The sequence below is a fragment of the Ooceraea biroi genome, chromosome 12 (genome assembly GCF_003672135.1).
Source record: "Ooceraea biroi isolate clonal line C1 chromosome 12, Obir_v5.4, whole genome shotgun sequence".
Taxonomy (NCBI): domain Eukaryota; kingdom Metazoa; phylum Arthropoda; class Insecta; order Hymenoptera; family Formicidae; genus Ooceraea; species Ooceraea biroi.
In genome coordinates, this window is record NC_039517.1 from 7906315 (window position 1) to 7914463 (window position 8149).

The 8149-nt window shown below is 44.4% G+C and overlaps 1 long non-coding RNA gene across 1 annotated transcript in view; it reads left to right on the plus strand.

Annotated features, from left to right (window-relative positions):
• LOC105284241 overlaps positions 1-7803 on the plus strand; it is a 48459-nt gene extending 40656 nt beyond the window's left edge. The window contains exon 4 of the long non-coding RNA XR_002193650.2: positions 7051-7803. This is a non-coding gene — a long non-coding RNA (uncharacterized LOC105284241). The remainder of the gene's footprint in view (positions 1-7050) is intronic.
• The last annotated feature ends 346 nt before the right edge of the window (positions 7804-8149 follow it).

Consider the following 8149-nt stretch of genomic DNA (forward strand, 5'->3'; position numbering starts at 1 on the left):
TGCATCATATGGATGATTGCGGAATAAGCGGTTGTTCAGCTTCAATAAGGGCTCCCTTGCATCGAAATGCAATATGACGAGGGTGCAAGTATGCGAGTTTCGAGAGTTTCGGCGGAGCTCTTTATATTAAAAAAATTGTAGAGCACATAATTAATTCATTAAAATTATTTAAAGAGATTATGAATATTTTAATTAACGAATATGAAATGACCAAATATAATAAATGAAATCCAATGGTCTCAAATTATGAAATGTTAACATTTCATACGTATAAATGACGTGATGTGTATCTACTTTTAAAAATAGTACTCAGGATTGACATAATCTCGATTCAGGCACGAACTTTGGGCTGTCCCGATTAAGTAGAATCTTTATCGTTAGCACCTTGACAAGTTCTTAACTCGTGATTAAATTTTATTTGAGATATTTTCAGACCGCGCGGGTAACATCACGTAGCATTAATTACGATCGTAGCCGGTGAAAAAGTAAGCAAAGTGCTATGACTCGGTACAAAGATAACAGAAATCATAAAATGAATGAAACTTTCCAAAGACGCGATAACACACGCGCGTCTCACGTTAACGATGCTCAAGTTAATTAAGAATCTATTACCAACATACTTTTTAAATTTTAATCAAATAAAAGCGCACATGTAATTGATTACCAAGAAATACATATGTACAAATATCGTTCATATAATTGTTAAGTGTGATCGATTGAAACAATCGTTGGTTAGATAAGGTGTTTTTATTTCAATTTACATCGCCACTGCGACTCACACTGGATTTCAATCGCATCTTTCTCTCGATTTACCTCTATCATTAAATGATTTATCTAACTTGGAGAACCGATTTCAAATTATTAAAGTTCTACGTTTTTTATTTTAGGCTCGCGGAACATCGCGATCATGCAATCTCTGTCCACCTCTGTTCCGCTTTTGTCGGTCTCGCAATTGCGTAATTCGTTTCGGCGTCAGATTTGATTTTCGTCACGATCCGATAACGATACTGCGGGCTATTTTGCATTTTTATCGGACGATCGCCACGCGCGCGATGACCGATGCACATCGACAAGCAGATGCCAGACGCGGACAGCCGGTCGCGAAAAAAATTGGGTAAAAAGTTGGGTTTTTCGACCGTCTGTAATGTATAAAAGGCAAGCGAGTGTGCACGCGCGCGTGGAAAGCATCGCCGTGAAACATAATCGCCAAAACGTCCCGGATCAATTCGGTATTATTAGCTCGAGCCAAAAGAGGGTCGTCCATTACCGGACAGCTGGACAATGGTCGCACCGCCGCCGATTTTTATCCCTCGCCTCCGAATTTTCGTTTTTGTCCGGAAAGCGCGCTCGCTAGAATATTCACTCGTGCGATACCGGCGCGTAAATTTTTTCCACTCGGTTTTAGGAACTGTACTCGGTTCTTTTTTTATTTATCGTCGCGCCTTCGAGACCGAAGTTATAAGCTGGACGGAAATAACATCCCGCTGGAAAGTTCCGTTCCGAGTAAATGGGGCGCGCGGTACATTGTTTCGATTGTAAATTATCGCAAACAACTTTGCGGAATAACAAAGGCATCATTATACTATGGAAGCAAACGCGAAAATGCAGTTATAACTTTTATTGCTTCTAACCTCTATTACAGCAGTTAATAATTTCCAAGTAAAACCACGTAAATGAATAATTATTTCATTATATATATTTCATTATGCTCGAAACAGATTTACACTATACATTAATGATTGTAATGTCATGAATTAAATATACAAAATCATGTTATATATTATAATTGAATTTCCCATATTAATTAGAGATTTACATTTACATCACATATAGGAGATTTTGTTTTATATATATTATAACAAGCTACAGGAAGTGTTTATACAAAATGAAACACGATTAATACCATGCATAGAGTTTTATTAATAAATTGGAACGTTAAAAAAATATTTTTGATAGTTGTTACTATTTTTTTTTCTATTTTATCTACGAAAGATAATACAGTATCTTTTAATCTCGATTGTAATGGCTAAGTACTAACTCTAATAGTTAATATAAATCGGATTTGAAAATATTATCCCACATAATTTTGATTTTTTAATAATTTAACACATTCACAACCTTCGATAATGCATATCATGCCTTGATAGCGCAGACTAGCCTCGTAATATTTTCTTCATTCGTATCGTTCGCAGATAAAGAAGTCCAGAATTCACTAGCACTGCCATCTGCGTTATCAGTTCCATTCATATCAATCGATATCGCGGGTATAGTTTAATTTAATATTCATCCAATATTTTTATATTCACAACCTTTTCGCACAAATATTAAACTGATCTCGATTTTATAACAATTTCGGATAGCTTGTTATCGCCAGCACAAAGAAGGGATCCCTTTGGTCCAGCCTCCAAGCCAAGGGCTTTCTTCTCCCTTCATCTCGAGATGAATCGCAATTCCACGATGTCGCAAGGGAGAAGTGAGTCCTTCAACCAGGAGGACAAAGGATATACTCGTGCACGCGGAGAATAGTGTTACTTGATGCAGTTAGAGCAGACCATTCCTTGAATGGTCAAGGAGCCTAGGGGTGTCAGGACGCATACATGCATACACATACACACGCCTGCACGTATATACACGTACGCGCATATAGGGCGACGATGACGACGCCCTTTGTGACGAGAACGGCCAGGCACAAAAAAAAGCAGGCTCAAGCGGGCTTTCATGGGCGCGCTAAAATATTCATTGTCTGAAAATGGGCGTTTGTTAAAGAGGTATACGCGTGTATAGCCTCCGCCGGCGCCTCTCTTTTCCTCTCTCTTTCTCTCTCTCTCTCCCGAGCACTCTAAAATATGGGCGTTCTGAGACGCGTAAACGCGCTCCATTATAGGTATCCCAGGGCATGAAATCTTGCTTCGAAGAGAAAGAGAGGGAAAGAGAAGGAAGGCAGGTTGTCGGTCGGTTCTCGCAACCGCGCCGGAAATTCAATATCTTGTTACTCGGACGGCGTAAGCCGTAATGGGCCGAGCGAAGCTCCCCTCGTCTTCGATCGCCGCCACCGAAGCCGCGAAGTCGATAACCATGATAATCCGCACTGGTTCGCGCCGGATATCGTGCGCCGTCCGCGAACTTTTCTAATAATAAAGTCGTCCGGAATCCCGTATCGGACGATTAGACGGGCTCTCCTCATAAAGTCGCCAAGTTCCCGCGACGTGTGCTGCACTGCTCCGATATCGCCGCGTCCGCATTCGCATTCTTTTTTGTCGGTTTGTCGCGTTGCGCTGAACTTTGTAATATCCTTCGTGTTATATTGGTTCCTCTCCTTCCTCTCTCCGTTCGCGTATCGTGTACTTTCCCTTCGCTCGTAGGTTCTTTGACGGATTTAAGGTCGATTTGAGAGCAGTGTATACTGGTGCACATCAATATTTTCTCAGATAAAACAATATTTCGTTACGCGCGAGGAAACGAAAGGAAAGTTTTCCTTTTGCTTGCCGAGGAACTACAGATAGGATGAGATGTGGAGAATGTAGAATATTTAACACGTTTGTTCTACATTCTCTTCTGCACCTATTGAAGGAGCTCTATTCTCGATAATTTTGACTGTTTTGTCCCAGTATCAACAACATGTACCGGAATAACCACTTATTGTTAGTATCGAGGTCGAGCGATCAGTATTGATCCATGATGCGTTCGTTACATTAATGTATTTTGCGTATCTGCCGAGCAAGTCACCTGGATTTTGCTCCGTATGCATTGTCCTGTATATTTCATTAGCGGACGCTTACTAATTGCGTTAATTATTGGCGATATTACAACGGAATGAAATGCGTAACTGGTCCTTTGCCGACGCAGCGAGGATTGCGAGGACAGCGTAACGTTCTCTCGGTTCATTAATGCAACCAGAGAGACCATCGTTGAATAATTGCACGCGACTAGCTTTCGCGGGATATGTTAAATATATTTCGTTTTCATGTGCCGCTCGATTAATCAGCGAAGTTGAAACGCCGCCCGTGGGCGCTGTTCGTGAGACCGCAACTCGCGGACTCGCCATTAAAGCGCGCAATAAAATTCAACGGTCGCACTGATCACAAGAGTGGCTCATTGATCCAATTATAAAGTAATCACCGTTACGAGCGCGCGAACGCCCGTCATCCGAGTCCAGGCGGGAACAGAGTATCCCGTAAAGTAAGATTATTGCATCCTGGAGGTGATATGGTGTTTAATCGCTTGCCAGTAAAACGAAATCGCGCTAGAAAACCTCCCGACAGCTTTCGCAGCGCCGATGACAAAATTTTGAACAGTTCTTGATATCTCCAGGGAAGAGAGAGCAAAGTTATTTCCCGTTACATTTCTCTTCCCAAGTCAAACGGCCAATTTTATGGCACGTTACGACCAGTTTCTGAACACAATATAAAAACATAAAATTCGAAGTTATATTCTTTTAAATAAAACAGTTATATTTTCAAGTTTCTATTTGTTGCTTCATATTTCTTGCTTCTCTTTCTCTTCCTCCGTTCTTCTCTTTTTATTCTGCAATGTTTAATTTCTGACAAAGGTCTGTCCGTTCTCCCTAAATGGTCGTGGGGGGTTTCCTTCGTATCGTGCAATCGTGCGGGGGTGACGCGAAGCCGCAGCGGGATCGAAAGGGGTTGCCTCGGCAGCGTCCCGCTACGTCGTCGCTTTCTCGCGAGCGGGGCACGTTGTCTCCACCGAAGAATATGGATTTTATGCATGAATAAGGACAGGAGCACCCTTCTCGCGTTCCCCAGCGCGTCGTGTCTGGTCCTCTCGCTCGGCCGACTAATTCAGGTATGCTTCCCCTTTGGCGCGGGCCCGCTCGCTGCACCTGCAAAATCTGCATGCGCAAGCACGGCGATCTCTACGTGTTTGCGGACGTGCGGGATGCTCGATAGCGGTACAGGGACGCTGCTCTGCTGCCCTCGCAGAATTTTTTATTCCGTCGGCATGTATACGCTCCTCGAAGAGCCAGAGGGGGAGGGAGATGCCACCTCGAGCTTCCCCAAAGCGCTCGATCTCTCGCATCTCCATAATGTTCGCCGCGATACGTATCTAAGGCTTGATCGTGGCGTCGAAACTGGTTAGCGGCTGAATCTTCCTTTTTCCACCGTTGCAGCGGAGCCGTGATTCAGATAGCGGCGGATGTAATGCAAACGAGCAAGCTCGATGGAGACTGCAACGGTTGTTGGTTGTCGGCGTATAACGTAGCGAGCCTCGACATCGTATTCCGAATTTCGTGCTCACACCGATCGGATATTTAACGAGCGAGTCGCGAAAGCACATTCTAGAGGAATGCAGTTCTGTAATGTACGATGGAGATCGTGAATCGTAACGCGAACCGCGATGGTTCACCGCGACGGTTCACCCCGATGCACTCCTCCTTTATGAAACGATATCGCGGAATTTTTATTATGCATCAGATCGACGGCAACTGAACTTCATTGGAACAGAGTCGTCGTCGCGTGATCGGGAATCGGATCCGTCCACGTCGGGCAAACATTCCGCTTCGACTGCGTCGCTCATACTGAACGCCGATCGCGGTCCCTGTGTCTGGCTTCCGTGAAAGTGCACGGTGCACCTCTCCGCGTGCATCGGCTCGGCTATTTTTCGGCGATATCGCTCCGCGATTCAAAACCACCACCGCCGGCGCCGCCATCCCCGACACGGTTCGCGCAGATTGAATCGATTTCCGATTCGGACGCGGCATCTTCTCTCCGTGATGAACTACGGCTTCGGGCTCGTGGGGTTTTGAAGGGATGAGAGAAAGAGAAAGAGAGTGAGAGAGAGGCATGAGAGAGCGAGGGCAGGGTGGCTGATGCGATGACAACGTGCTCGGCTGAGGGTGAGGAACTGGGACGCGAAGGGCAAAACCCAGTGGCGGGTTCGCGCGGTGTGTACCGCTATTCAGAATCACGCAGCACGGCTCGTAAATGGAATAATCAGTGACACGAGGGAACATGGAATACGCCATCGTCCTGGTTCACCCGGTCCTCTCGCGCGATCCTCCCTCTTTCCGTTCTCTCCATTCCGCTCGACGCCTCAACCCATCTCAGAACGGCGTCGTGTCCGCCGTCGTTGCCCTCCTGCGAAAACCATCCTCTCTCTCTCTCTCTCTCTCTCTCTCTCTCTCTCTTTCTCTCTTTCTCTGTCGGTCCGCCGGGGTTGCAGTGATGAATAATCAGCGACTCGACGCGTCGAGTCGCGTTCTCCAAGTCGCGAAGTTAACAAGTGAAAATGACGAAGCCAACGACGACGAAACTGCCATTTTGTAGTCGACGGAGAGAAAGCGCTCTCGAAATTTTGAAGTGCGATTTACCCTTATTTTTCCCTTATTATCTCTTTAACTGGAAATGATGGAGATTATTTTCTTTATTTTTGCGAAGCAGATGCGATAAGGTCTAAAGATTGAAATTTCTGAGTCTTGAGAATTGATATCGACTGTTTCAATCCGAAAATATCATGGTTCTATTTTCTACAATTTTGCAGTTACAAACTTCTTCGCGAAACTGTAGGCATTCGTTGGGAGTGTAAATATAGAAAATGACGTATTTAACCACACAGTTAAGATTGAAAGCTAAATGGCATGGACTGAATAAATAGCTGAAAGTACATATTTGACTCGATTTCAAGACTCAAGGATGCTAAAATCCAATTTCTTGATTGCAAAGTACTCGTTTGTAAACTTGCGGTAAATGATGGCGCGCCATCAAATCTTTCTTAAGGGAACATCTATACCTTAAAGAGAGATACGTCAGCAAATTCCTGATTGAAAGGATACCCGGTGAATCTTGACGAGACTCTCTCCCGTTACATCGTATGCATTTTCAGGCCGGATAAAATACGTGCCATCGATCAGTAAGCCGGCCATTAAAGCGTCCGGCGTAAGCTCGCACGCGCGTGCTACATTCGAGAGATTTTAATGGAAAATGTCGCGAGGGGATTAACCGTCAAATCCCTCCGGCGGATATCTTTTCAAAGAAGACGCGACACATTGGGCGTAAGCGATCTTTAATTAGGTCATCTCTATTATGTTAATAGGATTTGCGCCTGCAGACCCGGTGAGCGAGTCTCCGCTCGAGGATTAATCTTCCGGCTCACACGTAGCTCAGCTATGGCAGCCACCCGTGATCCAAGAGGAGGACCCTTTTCATCGTGGATCCACGCGACAGGAAGAAACGCAAGGACGACTTCTGCGAGATGGAAACGAAAATTCCTACGACTAGTCGATACGAGGGATGAGAACGATGAAGTGGAATAGAGAGACGGAAGCAAAGCCGACCTTCTCTTCCCGGAGGGAAGAAGGGTGGGACTCTGAGACGTAAATTGCAAATGTTCCGGAGAACCGGATAATCGGATAATCAGCCAGACTGTTCCGTCCCCGCCCCTCGCCCCTCGCCGCCACCGTTGCCGCCATTTCCAATATTCTGCTTTTCTCGAGACATCGGCCAATTGATTCGGGATGAGTTACTGGCGGAAGAAAAGTCGACGCCGCTGCTATCGGTAAGTAGCTTGTTGCTGTCCCCGGCAGTGTGTTACTACGTTTCTTATCCTTTCCGAGTAATCGTCAGAGGTGAAAATCTCTTCGCCGCTGCGAATGATCTAAATCTATGATTCCGATTTTCCACAAAATGTCTAATTACATTTGCTTTAAAAGAAAACGAAGGTCGATAATGCTGTTGTAAAACGAAAATTATGTGAGAGGTATTTCAGCTTGCACGCACAAAATAATCTTCGCAAAAGTATTGCAAAACTTGTTTCGCAGATATGAAATAATCATGATTCGTACATCAAGGAATCGGGAAAATAAATAGCAGAGAAAAGATGATATATATTAGTATAATAAATTTTTATTAATATAACTTATATTAATATTGAATTTAATATTGAATACAATTTCGAAAAACAATAGAAACAGCGTGCTGGCATGTCTGCCATGTTTCAGTCAAATGAAACAGTCCATGTTTCGTAACGTAACACACGTAACAGTGAAACGATAGCTCGCTATTGTTACGATACGCGTATACCTTTTGTACACCTACAATTAAAAGCATCGTAAATCCGCGGATAACGATTATTACGCTTCATGAACTCGCACAGGGTCTCCCTCTTTCTCTGCTTCGTTCGCTCCCGCATCGAT